This window comes from Gymnogyps californianus, chromosome 4 (assembly GCF_018139145.2).
Source record: "Gymnogyps californianus isolate 813 chromosome 4, ASM1813914v2, whole genome shotgun sequence".
NCBI classification, from domain to species: Eukaryota; Metazoa; Chordata; class Aves; order Accipitriformes; family Cathartidae; genus Gymnogyps; species Gymnogyps californianus.
Window position 1 is genome coordinate 41,448,544 of NC_059474.1, and position 21,094 is coordinate 41,469,637.

The following is a 21,094-nucleotide window of genomic DNA, read 5'->3' on the forward strand; positions in this document are numbered from 1 at the left end:
TAGAAGAGAAGGGCCGTTTTGTCATGTCAACAGCCTAGTCAGCATATTCATACTGAAGAAAAATAAGTTAGTGGTTATTTTCTGATTATGCCACCATCAATCCAACACACTTCTTCAGCTACCTTTCAGTCCCTTTATTAGTATGAATTTTGACCAGGCCCTCTGCACAGGGTCAACCCCTGCTCAGATGAATGTTCTCCAGCAAGAGAAGTCACTTGATTTCATTTTATTATATAAGGTGCTCTCTCCCGAAGGTGAAGGGTTAATGACGCGCATCAAATTATACAGAAATTTCTTTAAGGAAGAGATTCATCTTAGACCTACAGCTACAGAAAAGAACGACAATGATTGATCTTCTCACCACTCAGCAGCGTCGGCAAAGCTACAAACATATATTGTTTTTACTCCTCTGGGAGTTATTTATTGAGCAAAGGGAGGGTGGATAGCACTTCCTTTGAAGTCAAACATCTTGCTTGGATAAGGAGATATGTTGCATGAAACGAAAGTAATAAAAGGACAAAATGCTTTATTAAATCTTCTTTATCACAATATTGTGTTCCAATAGTATGATCTAATTAAAGACGTATATGAACCTCTTTTCATCTGAGGATTAGTTCAGAGGCCTTCATTTATTCTGAAACAAACACACTGCTGAAAAGTTTCCAAGATTTCCAGTGACGTATTCTTTCCATTTTCTCTAATAGGTGTTGATGCTTTAACTACCTCTTCAAGATTTGTTGTGGAGGGGGAAAAAAAGACAGCACTTTTTGAAAGGAAGAGACAAAGTATTTCTTTATTATCAAAGCAGCAAGAAATGTACTGGTTAATCATTTAATATAGCAAAACTTCATAAGTTGTATAGGCATAACAGTGGATAGCTCTTAGACTGTACCTCAGTGCTTACAAGTAGTTCACTTCAGCTCTTTCTTTCATATGCAAGAGATGTAATATCAGAAGTTTTAAAGATACCTTGCACCAAATATCTTTAGGAAAATTTGGTTCCTATGCATTTCCCTTAAGATCAGCATGACTCCCAAATAAGGTGGGTGGTGGGTGTTAGTAATTTCCATTAGGATGGTGCTAGAGGAAAATATTTTGTGGGTTGCAGCCATTACCTTTCTCCTGAACCACTCCACTAATTTTTCCCCAATACTTGCAGTTGGCTTAGTCCTGCAATAATATTTGCATTCAAAAAAACTTGTTTTACTTAAAAAATCTATTTCAACAAAGTTTGTTTCCATTTCCTGGTAAATGTGGTTCTGCCATGTTTGGTATAAAACAAACAAATAAATCTGATATCTTATATTCAGTAAAAGTTAATTGTATAAACTCTATAAATTTGATTGTTTAGATGTACTATATTTCAAGTCTCTAATAGTAAGAATTGGATGACAAATAAATCCAGCCATTGCTACCTGTGGCAGTCTGGTGAAGTTCCCACTGAGTGGAAAAGGGGAAACACAACCCCCATTTTTAAAAAGGGAAAAAAGGAAGACCTGGGGAACTACAGGCCAGTCAGTCTCACCTCTGTGCCCGGCAAGATCATGGATCAGATCCTCCTGGAAACTATGCTAAGGCACATGGAAAATATGGAGGTGATTGGTGACAGCCAACATGGTTTCACTAAGGGCAAATCATGCCTGACAAATTTGGTGGCCTTCTATGGTAGGGTTACAGCATTGGTGGCTAAGAGAAGAGCAACGGACGTCATCTACCTGGTCTTGTGCAAAGCATTTGACACTGTCCCGCACGACAGCCTTGTCTCTAAATTGGAGAGACATGGATTTGACGGATGGACCACTCAGTGGATAAAGAATTGGCTGGATGGCCGCACTCAAAAAGTTGCGGTCAACAGCTCGATGTCCAAGTGGAGACCAGTGACGAGTGGTGTTCCTCAGGGGTCAGTATTGGGACCAGCGCTGTTTAACAACTTTGTCGGTGAGGCAGACAGTGGGATCCAGTGCACTCTCAGCAAGTTTGCCGATGACACCAAGCTGTGTGGTGTGGTCAACACGCTGGAGGGAAGGAATGCCATCCAGAGGGACCTTGACAGGCTTGAGAGGTGGGCCCGTGTGAACCTCATGAAGTTCAACAAGGCCAAGTGCAAGGTCCTGCACATGGGTGGGGATGATCCCAAACACAAATACAGGCTGGGCGATGAGTGGATTGAGAGCAGCCCTGAGGAGAAGGACTTGGGGGTGTTAGCTGATGAGAAGCTCAACATGACCCAGCAATGTGCGCTTGCAGCCCAGAAAGCCAATGGTATCCTGGGCTGCATCAAAAGAAGTGTGACCAGCAGGTCGAGGGAGATGATTCCGCCCCTCCACTCTGCTCTCGTGAGACGCCACCTGGAGTACTGCATTCAGCTCTGGGGCCCCCAACATAAGAAGGACATGGACCTGTTGGAGCGAGTCCAGAGGAGGGCCATGAAGATGATCAAAGGGCTGGAGCACCTCTCCTATGAAGACAGGCTGCAAGAGTTGGGGTTGTTCAGCCCGGAGAAGAGAAGGCTCTGGGGACACCTTATAGCAACCTTCCAGTACCTCAAGAAAGTACTACAAGAAAGCTGGAGAGGGGCTTTTTACAAGGGTGTGTAGTGATAGGACAAGGGGTAATGGCTTTAAACTGAAAGAGGGTAGATTTAGATTAGAAGTAAGGAAGTTCTTCACTGTGAGGGTGGTGAGGCACTGGAACAGGTTGCCCAGAGAGGTTGTGGATGCCCCTCCCTGGAAGTGTTCAAGGCCAGGTTGGATGGGGCTTTGAGCAGCCTGGTCTAGTGGAAGGTGTCCCTGCCTATGGCAGGAGGGTTGGAACTAGATGGTCTTTAAGATCCCTTCCAACCCAAACCATTCTATGATTCTATGAGTCTACCTACATCTCAGTAACTTTTATGCAATGGAACTGTAAATGGAACTGTAAAGCTTGCATGAGAAGCCTGAGTAGACAGATTTGAAGAGTTTTTGTAAAATGTTTTGCATTGCTCAGAATTTTGTTGAACTAGACCTAGAGGAGATTGTTCCCTATCTGGAAACAAATATTTAATTGAAGGGTTATTTCTCTTTTTTCTTCATTTCTTTTGCTCCTAAATTATTCTCTTCCATATTCTCTTCCATAGTTCCTTCCTCTTAATCTGTAATTGTTTTTCTTTTGGTTGCTGCATTCAACAGTCATCCCTATTTATGTGTATGAAGATTCTTCACTGAGAACGTAACTTGAGTGCAGTTTTTGTTTACTTATGCTCACAAGTATACTCCCAATTCTCCTTGTAGCCCTTACCAACTGTCATCAGTCCTGCCTTAAGTCCTTTACTCTTCCTTTGTAATCATGTATGAAGTGACTGTAGTTAAAAAAACCCTGCCATACACAAGTACTTTTGTTCGTATTGATATTAAATATCCAAGACCTCTGTTCCTCCCACTAAGCCCTCTCAGTGGATTCCTTATGACTGTACATTGTACTCCTTCTTACAGTCAAACAGAGCTCAGATTTGACAAACTTAGGACCTCATCCAAGGCCATCTGTTTTATCAGGTCTTTTATCGACCCTTATTAAGCCATTATTTTAAAAGAGAAAATGGGGATGCATTATTAACTTCTGTAGTCTGGAGGAAGACAAAACCATTTTCTGCTGAAGTGGTATAATATATCCATGTGCTAAAGGCAATTTGAGCTATTACAAACAGCTTTTAAATAATGCAAATTAAAGCTTACCTACAGAATGTGTAAAGCTAAATAACTTTGAAGAAAAACAGATGAAATGGACTGTTGAAGACAAAGGAGGGGATACATTTTTGGGGATGGGGATTTGTGTAGTTGTATTTCAAAATCAGGTTTTGTACTTGTAATAAAAATTTAGGCTACATATTAAACTTTTGGAGGAAATGAACTGCAAATAATGTCTACATTAGACTAAGAAAAAAGGTAATTCTACAAAAGAATAAAAGAAGGAGGAGCAGAATGGGACTTCTATTGTATCTAGTTTTATATAGTTCCTCTGATAACTGCAAAAAAATAAAGCCCAGAAATATTTAGATTAATACTGAAATGAACTGGCAGATTTAACCGATTATAGAGCAGAAGGTTACAGCAGTAGCAATTCCACACTGTTAACTCCTAAGCAGGTGAAATTCCAATAAGTCACAGTAAGAACTGGGAGATTACTGTTGCAAAAAGCGAGTTCACTGCCATCTCTGACAAACAACTGGAAGCTTCAGTATCTTTCTTTTAGACACAGAATCATATCTTGTATCCACATTTAAGTTAAACTTTTATTTTTCATTTCTTTTCCTGTGCCCATTACCCTATGTATGTTCTTGATTTAAACATATACTCTTGTTCTTAATGAATCTCTCAATGGATCCTGAAGCATATACCAAAGTCCCTCTCCAAACTTCTACAGCAGGCCCCCTCCAGGTATTACATGTATAGATTCTTGGTCAAGATGGATCATGCAGTCAAACATTGAAGGACACTGTACTATATACAGCAATACTGTCTGTGCCACTTCCTACTGAGCTGCCATGCGTTCATCCAGCTGGCCTGATGAACCATCTAGATTTCAACAGAATTGCCTATTTATTTCTGCAAACATTTTACTGTCTTCTAATATTAAAACACTGTAAGCCTCAGTCAGTGAAATGTTAAACAATTACTAACACAAATAAACAGTTCCCAACTGGTACTGATATCCATCAGAATGGCAGGTTCAAAGACATCGAAGAATCTCAGTACATTTGACCTGTAATACGAGAATAGCGGTTCCAGGAAAAATCATCCCATCTCTTGCCAATAGAACTGCTTGTCATATATTTATTACAGCCAGTACCAAATTTACACTGCATTTCACAGATATATGAAGAAAAGCAGTTGAAGTCCTAAAACTTTTCCAACAGTAGAGAAGTGGAGAAATATCTTTTGTTGGGGAAGAAGAAAAGAAACTGACCCAGGCCCGATGACGGCATAATGAAAGACACAAAAATGGCAACAGATTGAGCAATGGATTAGCAAGTCCTGCGCTAAGATTAATGCTGGAAAACAGACAAAGACGACATTCCTTTGAGGACATTAAGGACCTCAGCAGTGTCTACAACAAACCAGGGTAAATCAGACTGTCATTAAAGCTCAGGAAAAGAAAATAATCAATGTTTCTGGTTGTTGGTATGCTAGCGTTGGATCTTCATCATTGGGTGCACAAGAGGTGAAGGAGAGAGGAGAGCAGTCAAGCTCATAACTAGCCTAGGAGAAGTAAACATATGCATTTGCGTATGTCCTTGTGTACTCAGCTCCCAACACATACCTGGAATACCATCTATATATGGCAAAAATGGGAAATCTGTATAGACCCAAATTCATCACGTTTCTAAAAGCTGAAGAAGAGGAGGCTTTTTCATCAGGCCACCTGAAAAAGACAATGCAGGTTCTCCAAGATCTTAAAGTATTTTGAAGGAAAGACTTCCCCTCTACAGTCTAAGCAGTGTTCATTTCTCTTTCAGTGAAGGGATGGTAGGTTAGCTTGCCCAGGAATAGACTAATCCTGTAGTATACCATAGATCTGGATGCTTTTTCTTCCTCCCTGGGTGCTGTTGTTTTTCCAGCAGAAAGATGCTTGTCATTCTAGCACTACCAAGCTTTGAGATTGCCCTCCATCTTGCTTGCACACTCCCCTTCCAAGGAACCAGTAGCCAGGACAGCAGAAAAGCAGACAAGCTCCCCAGCTTTTAGCAAAGCAAAGGGAAACCAGCCTTGAATTTCCGGGGGACCCTGTTCAAAAGGCTTGGTGCACGTCACCTTCTGGTTATCAGTGGCTGTTGGAGCAGGTTCACAATGCCTAAGAAACTGAGGTGAAAAGCTATGATGCTTTGTATTCTTTTGTTTTAGACAAACAGAATCCTACTTCTACAAAAATACAAGTCTAATTTAGAACATCCTTTACAGAAAAAAATAAAAATAAAAAAGTCCTATTACAAATGATGTCTCTTCCCATCTTAAAATCAGCCTTCATATTAACAAATGAGTTTTTGCTTCACAGAAATTTTCCTTTTTAAATTGTTGTTTCCTGCATCATTTATTGTGTTCTTTGATCTTGGGCTGTAACTTTAAATCTATGTCATCTTCCTTGGGCTGTTTAGATAAACGCAGCCTAATAACTTCGCAGTTTTATCTTTAGTAACACAGATAACTATCGCACATTCAGTTTGCTGTTCAGTTGTGAACAACCACAAGATACTATTTTTAAAACTTCATAAAAGCCCTGCAAATAGCTGAAAGCACGTAAAGGATAATACTAGTGGCTATCACTGTGATTGTAAAAAAGGCCTACAAACTAATGTGAGACATCTTTTACATTTTATTACTTCAAAAACAGATATCAAAGAAAATATCATTACTTCATAAGGTCTCAGCTATTAAATAATTCTGCATTTCTTGTGCATTCAAATCTCAGATTTTATTAGTCAGACTTTTAGTAACAAATTAAGTCCCTCAAGTATTTAGATGTATTACTTCTAAAAATATTTTGACTTGTAAATCTCTTTACAGACAGCAACAAAAATCTGAGCACGAGAACTAATATACAGCAAGGTAATTTTAAAATAATGAAGTATTAAGCAGACTTGAATGCTTTACTTTACAGAAACCTAGTTAGAGAGGTTATGAGTAAACTACTGAGTGAAGATGAAGCACTGGTAGACTTATCACTACAGACTTCTAAAGAGACAGGATTTCACACAGAGGGGAAGTGTTGGTGGCTTTACTACCTAAGGTTTTCTGACATTAATGCACTTCATGAATGCCTAAGAATTCAAAAAGAAAGATGAATCAGAGGTTAGGTGCTAAATTATAGGCTGGAAGATTTTGCTCAATATGGTTTCCACACATTCAATGCCTTACACTAAAAATTTATATTGAATAAGCTCTTCCATATATTTTAGAAACACTCCATGGCACACAGAAATAAAATGTATATTATTTTATCAATTAGAATATTTTGTTCTGAGCTTTTTCAAAATAGCTTCTGTGAATGAACTGATTCAGTTAATTCCAAATAAATACAATTAAGCTCATATTTTCCCTAACATCATTAATCATTCTTCCTGTTGCAAGTGATCAAAAATACAGTGTGACTAGTTGGAGACCATCTCTTCCATTAATCTTCTTTTAATAGGGCCATTTCTGATATAGATTGTCTCAGATGACAGCGTAGTTTGGGGAATATATCTACGGTGTAATATTAAGATATGCTTATAGAGTGTGAGAGGTGCCTACACTAACTAGACTTAGGTGTCCTCTCTAACAACACTAGTGAAGACCCAGTGGTCTCTTCTGTAATACCTGATCCTCCACAAAATAGCAACCAGCAAGTTGAGCCAGGAATTATTCACTGCTTCCTTTCACAGTGAAGGAAATATTCTGCTGCAATAAATTACCTTTCTACTAGAAGTAAGGCAGGATAAAATGTGAACATATATACAACACTCCCAACGCTTTGTGAGTTACTCATTTTCTTATGTTGTAAGGATTGAAGAGCCGGTACGATGGAAATGAACACCTCTGTTTGCCTCAGTCTCAATCTTCATTTGACAAACTGAATGATAATGGTGTTCCCTGGTACCCTCTGAGTTGTTACACTATAGGTTCTGAGCGAGAGTAAGCTGGTTAGACGAGCAGCTGGGTAATTGGCAGAAGCACAAGGCAGGTGAAAGACATAGGAAAAAACATCTCTCAAATTAGCTTAGCCTGACCAATGTATTCAAGTTCAACTAGTAAAGCTTACCGATGATCATTCAGAAACGAATGCGAGAAAGCGGCATACAGACAGGGAGCAGAGCTCATAAATGCCAGCGAGTCCAGCAGAAGGCCACCAAGACTATTTCTCAAATTGAAACATGGGATGTTCTGGATATTGTGGAAAAAAGATCATATGAAGACAATTAAGCACTGGGACATGTTGTGCAAACAGGCTGTGTCGTCTCTTTTCTCAAGAGTTTTCAGGACCCAACTGGACAAAGCCCTGAGCATCCTGTTCTGGCCCCATAGTTCACTCTGCTTTGAGACAGAGTTTGGGCTAGACACCTCCAGAAGTTTCTTCAGCCTTGATTATTCAGTGATTGCAGATGACTGCAGATAGTAGCAATCATTGACATCTCAGATTTACAGTGATCATGAAGAAATTTCAAGTTGTTTCAGACAATTTTGAAATTAAGAGTATGGACCGTTCACTTACGTGGAAAGCTGTGAGACAGGTCAGCTGTTTCACAGATTTTCCATCTCATGCCAGCAGCTCACTTGTCTGTGCAGGAAGAGACTATAAAGCTCTGAAAAAAATTAGTCTTGCAAGTATCTGTCTGCCTGTCTGTTGGCTTACTATGACCCATCACTCTACAATTTGTTTACCTTTCACACCATGGCAGGACACTGAAGTTCCTATTTTTAAACTATAAACCATAGGCTGGTTTTGTAGGAGTGTTGTTTGATTTTGGAGTGGAGAATCAGCAAAGGATGAGAGAAGACCAGTTGGCAATTCATTTTTTATTGTTGTTACTGATAAATGTTTGGCTGTAAAAGGAGGTACCGCATGATGAAAAAATCTCAGAGAAGGTAAAATTATTTGGATCTGTCAGTCTGTAGTGAAGTGGTTATTTCTCAGTTCTTCTTTTAGCCTCAGCTTTATGGTTGACATTGTGTCATACTATTTCCATGTACAAGACTGCACCAAAACTATTGGTATGTTTTTCATATCAATGAGGGAAAAAATGAGTAAATAGTACTATTTCTTTAGTTAATCAAATGTGGATTTCAAATTTTGCTCAACCTCCACTGATATTAAGGAATACTGCTTGACCATCTTTTGAGGAAGCTCACTTAAAAAAGAAAAAAGATAGCAATGGAAATGTACCATAATAAACACATATATGGACCCATTATTATCCACTTGCACACATGCGTGCACACACACACACTTCCCATCATTTTATCATCATCTTGATTATTTCCCTGTGTCTTACTTAAGCTATGTTTATTGTGATAAAAGGAGATATCTTCATATGAGATACAGATAAGGCCCTCAGTTATGGCTTGCATAACACGCAAAAGCAGAGTTTTCAAAAAGCCCATAGTAAGTCAGAAATCTAGTCTACCCGGGGAGTCGATGGCACTTGGGTGCCTGGCATACTTAGGATCTCCTGAGAACTTCACTCTGCCCATGATTAGATATGCAGAAAGGCAACAGGACTACCAGCTAAAATTACCCTCTTGCCCTTTAATTTTTCTTTTGCACCTAAATCTGTATCTAGGGATTTTTACACACACATACACACGCACACTTATATGTAGAAATGAATTAAAGCATATATTTGAATAGACTCATTTGCTTCACTCACATTGAAATACCACTGTGCTTATTTGACAGTTTTCAGGAAAGCCACATATATCTGGTGTCCACGTACCAATTAATGTATTTGCCTTTTCTTCCAGTGTTACTGATTGTTCCTTGGGCTTAACCTTAGACAGTGACTTAGTTAAACGCTATATTGAATTTCACCATTTCCATTTGAACTACCTTTCTGGTAGTTCACTGAAGGGTTTATAGTTATCATGAGTGACCAAAGTACTTGGATGTGTGTACTTAGGTCAGTGTATAGGCCTATACATGTGGGATGGGGGTGAAATCTTTTAAAATAAAACAGCTGCAGAAGAAATGGTCAAGCCATTGAAGGCAATACGATAGCTGCTATTAAATCCCACTTTGAGAAGCTTCCTTTAGCTTTGATGATTTTTTTCATCTCAAAAGTTGCTATCAATTTTTCACTGACCCCAGCTCAACCTCACAAAATCAACTTAACTTCTAGTCTGCTCACATTTTTCTTGTGTGGGGACAAAAAGAATGAAATAAAAAGAGTGAATTGCATTGAAACCGAAAGTGATCAAAAGTCGGGATAGTTTGGGTTTAAAAAATTCCATGAATTTTGTTTGGCTTTTGCAAAGCCACTACCCTGAGGTGGCTCACATCAGGATCTCTTTTTGTCTGAAGTTCAGGGAGGTATGAATAAGTAGTTTGAGACTTCATCTTTAATTGTAACCAAATGCCCTGTTACGAGGGATTGAGGATTACCGTAAAGGTGTTCTCAGCTTTTCAGGGGTCGTTTCTTGGAATAAAAATAATTTACATAGTGCCTACTCAATATAAAGTCTAAATGACTCATAATCTTTATTTATGTTAATAGCATCTTTATTAGACATCCTTGTTATCGTGAATTCATATATTCCTAGTCAGATGGGAAATGAAGGCAGAGATGGACTAATGTCACAGAGCAACACAAGCTCTGCATCGCCTAGAGTTGCGACATGTGCTTGATAGTGGAACCTGGCAGCATGAGCCAGGCACTGAGCATCCATCTTTTTCTCAGTGCATATGAGGCACCTTGCAATGAGGTCAGCAGAATCACTGTGTCGAGCAGCAAATTTCTTGTGGCCCTCATGCCGAACACATCTTAAAATATTGCCCCTCCTCAAGACTTAAGCGTTTGGCCTGTATAGAGCTCCCATATTTCAGCCTGGGAAATCTGTGCAGCGTATGTGCACTCCACCCCACACTTCAGGAAGCAACACGTCCTGCTGCACATGCAGCATTTCATTGCTCTGCATATTCACAGTAAATCTGACTTACAGAGCCTTTACTGTGCATGTTCCCAGTGACTGGGCAGCACATGGGCAGTAGGTCCATTAGACAATCCCCAGAAGTGTAAGCCTTACTGTGCAGGCATGCGGTGACTTTGTCACATGTGCACAATAAATATGATGCTCTCTAAAAGTGTTGGCCTGACTATGAGGGTTCATGCAGTCTTGTGGTTACCACCAGGCTGTATACAACCTGCTTGTAGAGCTGCCTGGGCAGAGCATCTGACCTGCCACAGCTCCCAAACAGCTTGAAATCCTAACAAATGTATAAATTTCTCAACAGCTGCCCAAACAATGCTTCTGGGTTGAAAAAGAGAATGTGTTCAGGAAATCCAGCTGTTTGGTAGCCTTAAGTCTACGAAGCCTAAGTTTACAAAGGTGTCCCTGAAGCTCACGGTCTTCTCTTGAGTGTTGGCACCTGCACCTCTTTCCTCACCCGGGGATAAGTGACCCTCTACCTCCATCTGCATGGTCCAAACCCCACCTCAGGTAGGGAAGGAGCCTGTTTCTTTCCTAGCCTGGGTGACATTTCTGAAAAATATGTGATTTTATAAAGTCAATGGAGGGATTGGCAACCATTACATTCAAAGCAATATCTACAGCACTTGTTTAGAGCTCTGAATAATTATAAACTAAGAATGATTTCCAGGCTGATAAATACTGGCTTCAGGATTTAGGCACCTGTATTTTGGCTTGCCCAAAATGACACACCTTGCCCAAAATGACAGAGAACCTTCAGAGCACAACTGGAGTGTCCCAAGCTACTAATTTTGTTGTCCCATCATGGATGCAACAGGCGACACATGATTTTCTAGTCAAGACTTTCAACACAGGCAGAGTGACAGGGATGTTCTCAGGAACGCTCTGCTTTCCAGCCTGCTCTCTTCTTCACAGAAGCACGCAGCCCCCAGCACCACGTGCAGTAGCATGTGGTATAGAGCAATGGGATAGTCAGTGACTTGGTGTCTTTCTCATCCTGTCTCCTGTGTGCATTAAACTGTTTGCTAGGAGACTTTTAATGCTATTTTTGTTTCTAAATGTACACATATTAGGGGGTTAGATCTGAAGGAAAAAAACAGGAAGAAAATTTCATATGTTGGAGCTGGTGGATCCACCTTTCTGATGACTCCTAGTAACTGTGGGATGTCACCCCACGCTCCTTAACAGACCCCAGGAAAGCTCTGTCTCTTCCACAGACTAACTTTCTCATGGTGACAGAAATTATCATCCCAGGTGAAGGACTGGCCTTGCCAGGCAGACTGCCTATTCTAGAGTTACAGTCGATGTTTCTATCTGCAGTGTCCAGAGGCCGTTAAGCATCCAGATGAGACCTTGTGCCACTCCACAGGAAGCCAACAAAGGCTGCGCAAGGTGGGTCGGAGGTACTACTGCTTGGTGGGGAGACCTGCCACGGCACTCTGCTACCAGTCTGAAGCTCTTCACACATTCACATGTCCCTGCTCAGCTGTGGTATTTTTTTACTTCATATGGGAGATAGCAAAGATGTGTGTAATAGAAGTGGGACCACTCTCCACCAAGATGAGGCAGCTACAAGAAATGCTAGATGCTGTTATACACTGTTACACCTATATGAAAGTGTCAAGGAAAAGACAGGATCATTACTAGCACGTCTTCTTATTTTATTTTATTTCATTTTATTTCATTTCATTTCATTTTTTTTATTATTTTTTATTTCAATTCTTGAACAAAATCTCCCAGAAATTTGTAGTCCCTAATTTTATGACAACACTATGAATTTTGTGTTACATGCATGCTCGTGACAAGTTTTCTTGCGTAACTCTGCGTTCTATACCTTTTTACAAAATCTCCAGCAGAGACCAGAAGAAGTGAGCTAACGTGGGGCCAGGTTCTGTTCTCAAATATGTTCTGGCTCCTTCTGACTTGGGTGGGATTTAAGAATGTGACATAAGGGCAAAACAAAATGCCTAAGAGCAAGCTTTCTGATTAGCCATATTAGTTTATGAGGCACTGGCAAGCTTCCGGTGAGTGTCATTCCAATTTTTATGACACATTTTTTCACTGAGGGTCTTCAGCAGGAAGACATCTTATATGAGCACTTTTTTTAATGGCTCTGGGACCCCTCTGAGCCAGCAGCAGCAGCCACGATGCTGGTTGATCCAAGGACCGGGGAGTTGCACCACTGGGATTGTAAAGGGGGATCACAGAAGGAGTAGCAGTGGTGACTTTGTGATTTCATCACTGATACCAGTTTCAGGACGTCATCAAAAACCAGAAGCCAGACTGTGCATGTGTGGTTCTCAAGTTGGCAGCGGTCTTTAGTGTCCACAGAGGGTAATAGGTGACCTTATTAGAGCAGCCATAGTTCTGATTTAGCTTACAGCAAGGGCCAACCAGACTTTGAACAGGAAATGCCGCAAAGTATCTGCCACTCAGCTGGAACACGAGTAATCATGCAGAGTACATAGAATAAGGGTCTTAGTGCCCGGCAGCATGCACAGACATGAGCAGGTTTGCCCTGTACACTCATACTGGGCACCTCCCATGGCAGGAGCTGTTCAAGCCTTACTTTTCAGCTCTTCAGTCACTTCCCGTACGTCTTCCAATTTTTACACTATGTCCTCCTCTCATGTTCCAGATCTTATCTTTTTTTTTGTCCTTTCCCTATAGTACTTTTACCTCTACTTTCTTCAGTCTGCTCTTCTTTCTTTGCTCTTGTCTCTCCCTATTCTTATTTCCCATTCCATTTTTTGACTCAGTTTCTTTCTCTGACTCTCTCTTCAAAGTCTGTAATCTCACTCCCACTCAACAAAACTGTTTTTTCTGCTCTTTTTAGGTTACTCTTTCATTGTAAGTTTGGTTTTCACCAAAATCCTTAATTTCTCTCTTCTACATCTTCAGCTCGCATTCCTTTAAATTCTAAATCATCACACTCTGCCCAGTTCCAAATGTAACCTTCTTCTCTACTGTCATGGTATCTGTCCATCTGATGCCGTCTCACCCACAACCTGCTCTGCTTCTCCATCCCCTCAGTTCTTAAAGTAAAGGAAATGGCATACCATGATAAATCTCCATAAAAACTTCAAAGTTGCTACTCAATACTCTGCAGTTTTCTTCTTAACCTACCCCATCAGGATGAATTTATCTGTTGCCTACATCTTCTCACCAGCTGGAGGACAAGAACTCATATTGCTCAAGAAGGCTAAGACGAAGGCAATTTTAGTTCTTGGAATTCATCAGGAGTCCTCTCTATTCTCTATCTACAATGGAAGGCTTGTGGTTATCACAGGTATTCTCCATTAGAAATTTCTTCATCCTGGAATAATCATTCTGTTGCAGCATCAACTCTAGTCATGGAACAGGGAAATATTAATATTGTTCTGACCAGATTATATAAACCTTGGAAAACACAACTTTGGAGAACAAATCTGCTTGCAATAAATGATCTATGAACGTATTCCAAGTCTGCAGCTTTTCAACTGCATATATTTCCATTGAGGATAGGAAAAACACCTGTTAATCCACCTAGTGTTTTGGAGTCCATCCCTCAAAGAAGTCATGTAAAGTGTTGATTCTTATACTTGGGTCTATCTACCAGTAGCAATGTGGTATGAATCCATGGAAATGTTGCAAGAACCCAAGTAGCTGACCCCATCCTGACAGATTCTTGATTGCAATCCTTACTTTTTAAAAAATATTCAGTAGATCAGATGTATTTGACAGTCTCCCACAAAACCCTTTAAGAACATGTTTTACCATGTCTTGTAGGTGAAAATTGTTTATCTACCTATATCACTTTCCACAACAAAACCTTTCCCTTTCTATGCTGCTTGTCTTCTGATATCCAATAATCACCTTGGACTGCCATACATCTCCTCTAAAAATAGCAATAAGGACACAAATTACTCATCTTTCCTAGACTTCTTGCAATCTGACAAGAAATTCTTAGATGTGAAAGGAAGCCCTTGCTCCTTGCACAACTATCAGTTGATCTTTTTCCTGTGAGAGAGCACCCAGCAGAGTGTAATCTCTGTACTTCTCTCAGATCAAAGCCTGACCAAGAATTAAAATCCACAGTTCTTTTTGCAAAGAATGATGGCAATTTTGTGCATTCAGACTGCTTGTTAGAAACACGAGGAGAAGCTTTGCAAAGCTAGAAGATACACCTGCTTACAGAGGGATGTGAATTTGATGTTTATTTATGCTGCCTAAAAATGTGAAGATGAGCAATGTAAGCACACATTAATTATACTTTTCTTCCTCTACTATGTAGGAGGATAAAGTGTAAACTACATAGAAAGTTAAAGTGTAATTGGATGATGATTTCATAGTGACCATAAGGATGATCTAAGGTCTGTTTGGTATCTACAGATGAATGTCATGAATAACTGCAGAAGTTGCTTCCAGTATGAGGCTTAAGTAAATGCTAGACTATCAAGGAGGTAGTTGCTTATTTGCAGACCAAAAATTGGTCCTGAGTTACAAATAACAGTTCTCCACTTTTAAACTTCTATCTTCTCTTTCTTTTCCATGCAATAGCAGACAGATTGTGCATAGGGAATAACAAGATTGTGAAACGTGGGGAAGAATGGGGAGAGGCTAGTATTAGCTTGGGATGCATACCTGGGTCTCCCGTTGTTTGCTGGCCAGATTTCTCAGAGCAGCTCCTTCAGCAGAGAGGAAGACTAGACTCATTGGCACAGGCTTTGTTTCCTGCTGAAGAAGCCTGTACACATGCCGTTACAGTGAATCCACCAAACAGACTTGAGATAAGTTGGTAGGGACTTGGACTAGCAACACAGAAATGAAAGGCTCCATTCTCTATTCATGGTCTCATAAACTATTAACTCCCACTTGAACTGCTCCATTAGATTCCCGCTGTAAGGTCTTCAGCTTCCTTTTGGTCTTTTTTCTTCACTTTATCCTGCTGTTTGTGCAGGATACCATTTTAGACATGTAGTATTTTAAGCTGAAAGGTCTCTTCCACTGGAAATTTAAATAGATTGGAGTGCACGAAAATATCTTACAGCATGCATGTGTTGCGTGCTACAAGGGAGTGCAGCTTCTGTCTGAGTCCAAGCTATTAATAATGATTTGTATGGAGACTAAGTAACAGAAAAAATATTTAGGAAAAGATTTCTTAGTTCTTATAAGATTGATTCTTTGGTAGGCAACTTTCTTAGTTTATGAAGTAATTTAGAAAGTGCTGTGTTGTAAATTACGAACTACAGTACATAGCACTCAGGCTAAGGGCAGTTTTGTTATTATGACTGCCTGAGATCTGATAAACTATTATATCTGCCTTTATAAACACTTTATTAAATATCACACTATCACAAACCCAAGAATGTTGTATAAAAGCAACTTGAGCAATTCAACATCCACTTTTTGTCATAAAAAAAGAAATATTCTCTTGATTAGTTTCTATGAAGCATAATATCTGTAAAATAAACAAGATAATCCTTGTGTAAACAGCACAGGGTACGTGGAGCACAGAAATGCATAGAGGCACAAAGAACATTCTTGGCTCTAAAACCTGAAAGCAAATTTCCGCTTCATTTAATCTAGTTTAATAATAGTTTTAATTGCAGTATTTTTAAGTCACTGAAAAAAAAACTTTTCTAACTTTTTTTTTTTAATTGTATCTATCCTCCTAGATAGCATCCCCTGGACTGCAATGAATCTTTGTGTTCATTGCGCCTTCAGACCTATCTCTAGATTTCAACAGTGGAGTTCTGCCTGGCAACTATCATTCTGTTCTTCATATATCAAGGAATCAAAATGTGGTTCACCAGTCCTCAGAGTAAGCATCTGACCTACAGTCCACTGGCAACACTCCTTACTCCATACAAGAAAAGCAACCAGTGTTTCATAACCATAACCATAAGAAATACAGATTTGTCTCGTAATCAGCTGTTTCCCTTCTACAAGCATTTCCTTCAAGTCAGATATAATGAATGGATTTTACTTTCTTTTTCTCATTATTTTAATCCCCAGTTTTGAAGGCACAAATAGTTTACATTTCTGCAGTGACAGACATCTGAAGCACTCCGTGCGAACGTTACTTAGTGAAACTCCATGTGGCCAGCTGGAATGAAGACACCTGCCTCCACAAAGACCATGATCCCCAAGAATCCCAAGGAAGCAGAATTAGACATTTTTCAAGAGCTGGATAGTTCTCAAATATTACTAATCCTGCCAGATCCCAATGTTTCTTTTGAACTAGAACACTGGTTAACGTGGTTAAGATATAAATACTGAAAGGAAATTACTAAATCCTGGTTTTTTCAAATTCCTATGTACAGGTGTATGTGTATGTGCACGTGCGCATGTGTATTTATCAACTTATATAGGATATAAACAATATTAGAATTTAAAGTCTTGGTTTTGTCTTATTTATAATTTCATAGCATCCACCCTACAAATAGCAGATTTCCTGTTGACAGCAACTGTGGGAAGGTGTAGTGGCAATCAGTATTTAAAATGGCCTGGAGTCTTCCAGACCACTGCAAGAGAACCTGTCTCCAAACTCTTTTAGCTACAATCTAAAGGAAGGACCAATTCTTCCCAATACAGAAAAGTATTTGAACGTATTATACTCTTTTCTCAAAGATAAATAGGCATCAAGGTAGTTTTTTACTTAGTTTACACTAATGCCATGATTCATCTAAGTTTCCATTTATACATAATTTCTGAAACCCCCAAATTTACCCAATGGCAGCTTTAGAAGGAGTCAGAGTAAGAAAAGGACTTTAACTTCCATTATTTACTTCTGGGTAGCACCAAACACACTCCTGTGTCACATAATGCTTTCTTAGTCATGCACCACTTCAATGTAGTTTAGGGAAATGTCCTCCCATGGATTATCTTCCATTTTTCCTTATTCCCATGTCAGCAGGATCAATACTTCCCATTTGCAACATATTTTTTTCTGTTTAGAGTCAGCCTGACAGGCAAAAGCAACAAAATGTCCCATGGACATACCACAGTGTTCAGTGCAACTCCACCTTTGATATTGATTGCACTTACATCATTAGCACAGCAACCAATGTGTTATGTGGTAGAAAATACACAAAGTTATTCGTTCTTAAACAGGCACACACAGCTTAGCTTCAATATAAGAGAAGCTAAGACAAGTATTGAAGTTTTTCCCAATGATTTTTAAGGGGCGCACAAAAGGGAGGAGGTTTCTCTCCCCTGACTTTGCAGAGGAGTTTCTAGGCCATGGTGCCTCTAATCAGGATTAGATGATAGTATCTGAAACACAGGCAGCTGGGGCTCCATTCACCGCTCTCCCCAGTTGCAAAACTGTGTCTGTGAGCTGATAACAGACAAACATTTAAAAGCCTATCGCAGACACAAACGCATCTCTTTGGGAGCTGTCTTGGCGAGATGAGGGTGAACCCTCGCCCAGTACGCAGGGCCTGACGGTCAGAAAGCAGCACACAATAGGAATCCCATTACCTACAGAGGTATTAGAAAAGTGTTCCCAGCTGAAAGCCTTTATCCAATTCCAATTGTTCGTTGAACAACAACAACATTAAGGGCAGCATTGTTCCATTTGCTACTGTGTCAAACAATGCTTTGACTGTTTAGAATCACATTTTGTTTCCCGAGTAGCTGAATTTACTGTGGGAGTAGAGAAGCATTTACATCCAGAAAATCTGCATTCCTTAAAGCAGATGTTTTTAATTTTAATAACATCAGCCTGTAGAAATGAATATCTGAAGTATTCTGATTGCTGTGTGCATGTTGCTGTTTAGGAGTAACACTCCATCTTGGTGGGTTTGCAGAAAAATTCAGGAGCCACCAGGAGAAATAAGCTGCTACTAACTGTAGTAACTAACTGTACTGAACCACGACAGCTACCAAGAATAATGCTGCAATTTTTTTTCTTTGAAAGCCACTTAAAAATGCCCTCCTGTACAGAAGAATGTCATTTTCTGCACTGTAGATATGCCGCATTATAGATCCATACACCCATACTTGGAAAATTGCACATGTAAAATTGTTTGTGGTGTGTGCCTTTACTTTTCCACACGTGCAGCCCAGATGTGTGCATGCACATATCATACGAAATGGGCATGTACTGTTTTTACAAGCTAGGACATATCTTTATGAATAGTACACGAATGGAGTCAGAGGAAGCCCTTCTTGGGCTCCACAGTATGCAGGGCAGAGCCCCTGGCCTCCAGGTAAGCAAAGATGCATGTATATACAGTACTCACTTTTCCCACTACTCTGTACTGCAGACTACAGCCTAGCGCAGAGGTCCTTGAAGTGGCTGTAAAACAGTGCTTGCAGTGCTTTAGTGCAATAGCACAGACCTCAGTCCAGGCTACTTTGCTCAGTGAGAAACAGAGTAAAATCAGCCTGCACTGTGCTCTGCCTTCCTATGCAAGACTGGTAATGGTATATAAGCTAGCTCGAGTATGTACAAATTGTTTCCATTAACAGTAGGCACATGCAAAGCTTGAACTCATACAAATAGGTGCCACTCTGATGAGCAGTTTGCTTAAGTAGCACAACTTGTAGTGATGAGGTGGGTGTCTGTGAGTGTTTGTGATCTTTCTTTTTCCCATGGTTGTATTTTGTGGGTGTCGTTCCACACATGATTAGGATTGACATATCTGAACTGGTCATTCTACAACCTTTCTTAATAAAATCAGGCGCCTGAATTCACTTGCCTGTTCTATTCAAAAAAAGCACAGGAAAAAGGCAGTGTCACTTGAAAAGCCATGCTGCGTGCATGTGTGTGTGCTGAGATAGGAAAAGCACTGCACTATGAGATTCTATGTGAAGCATTTGTTTCCAGGTCTGCACTTCCAAATCACTGTAGCCCAGCAGCAAACCACCAGACCTACCAGCTCTCTAGGTGACCTAAACCCGGATTTGGGTGCTCAGGGTAAGCAATATCAGCACTTGATAATAAGAAAGAACCAAAACAAGGCAAGGAGACAGATAACAAAACATGCCTAGCACCTTAGATGCAAACATGCTTGCATTGAATAAGACAGTTTGAGGATGTATGAAGGCTGTTTTACAGCGGAACATGACTCGGAAAAAATGCATTTTCCATGAGGCAGATTTTTAAAGGTATGGAGACGCAGAGAGCTGTATATTTCGGTTTCCAAAAGTATCCAGGGTTTAAGTCCTCAAAGGGATTTATATGGTGAACCTGCACTTATTTCAAGGAGCGTTACACCCTTTGCCACTTTGAAATCCTCCCCCTGAAGTACCTATCTTTATTTTAGCATGCGAATCTCTAAAAAAAACTGTCCCTGTGAAACTAAAGCTGTAATTTAGCTCCACGGATGGATACACAATCTCAAACATTAATAGTTTTGGAGTAACTAGAAATAAAACAGCCTAATGTGCTCGTTATGAGAAGGATGGTGGAGCATTACTTCTGACAAAGTTTTGTATATCAGTAAACTATGAAAGGGTACTGCCAGTGGCACCATAAATAATTGAAGCATATCCCTGCAATGGTCAGATGTGAACTCTTGTGCCAGCTCTGCTCCCATGGAAGTCACAGGGAATTTCATCGTTGAACTGAGGGGGACAGAGTCGGGTCTCCCCGATCCAGGGGGGCTGGAAGGGGGGATACAGGGTATTCTTTTCTATGTAGGTATCTTTAGATGTACCTGCAAAATAGTTGAGTCATAAAAGCGTTGAATCCTTGTCTTTTGCTGCTAGAGAGAATCCATAAAAAGAGATTTATTATCATATTTCCCTTTTGTGTTATACTGTTCCCCTCCATCATAAAATATTCTCGTCCGTTTATAGCAAAGCAAATATAGCAGCTTAGTTCATAAACGCCAAAGTTTCCCTCTGTTACGCCCCGGCTTTCAGACATAATTGAATTAGCTCCTATTTTTGTTGATACTAGCGAGCGGATTGCCGCCCCGAGCCGCAGTAACGAGGCTTATCGAGACCTGATGTGTGCAGAGGGGTCGTTATGCAGGGACCGAGATGGACCCGCACCAGCCCGCAAATCTGTAGGAACCCGTCCAAGCAGTTTTAACTTTTATTCTTCCTGCCGAAGATTTAAAGCGGCTTTGTACAACAGTCAAACAGGAATAAGCAGCTGTGGAAAATATAACAAATCATAGGAGCGGTTTAACAGAGAGAAGGGAGCGAAGCCCGCAAAGCAAACCAACCGCTTCGCGAGCCCTGCGTGGGGACAGGCAGGACGCCTGCCTGATCCCTGACCCCGGCTTAGGAAGCAAGGGGGGCTTGGGGGAAATCTCTTGTGCTGGAAAGCTCGTGCCTTCAGAGCAGTGTTGCAGAAACCTCAGGCAGCATTTGGACGGGGAGATTCTGCTTTTGAGTTTTCTTTTTTATTTTTGCCCGAAGATCACTTGCTAAGTGGCCCCTCCGGGCAGTCCCGCTCACCCCCCTGGCCCCGGGAAAGGTGTCCGCGGGGCTGTGCGGGGAGA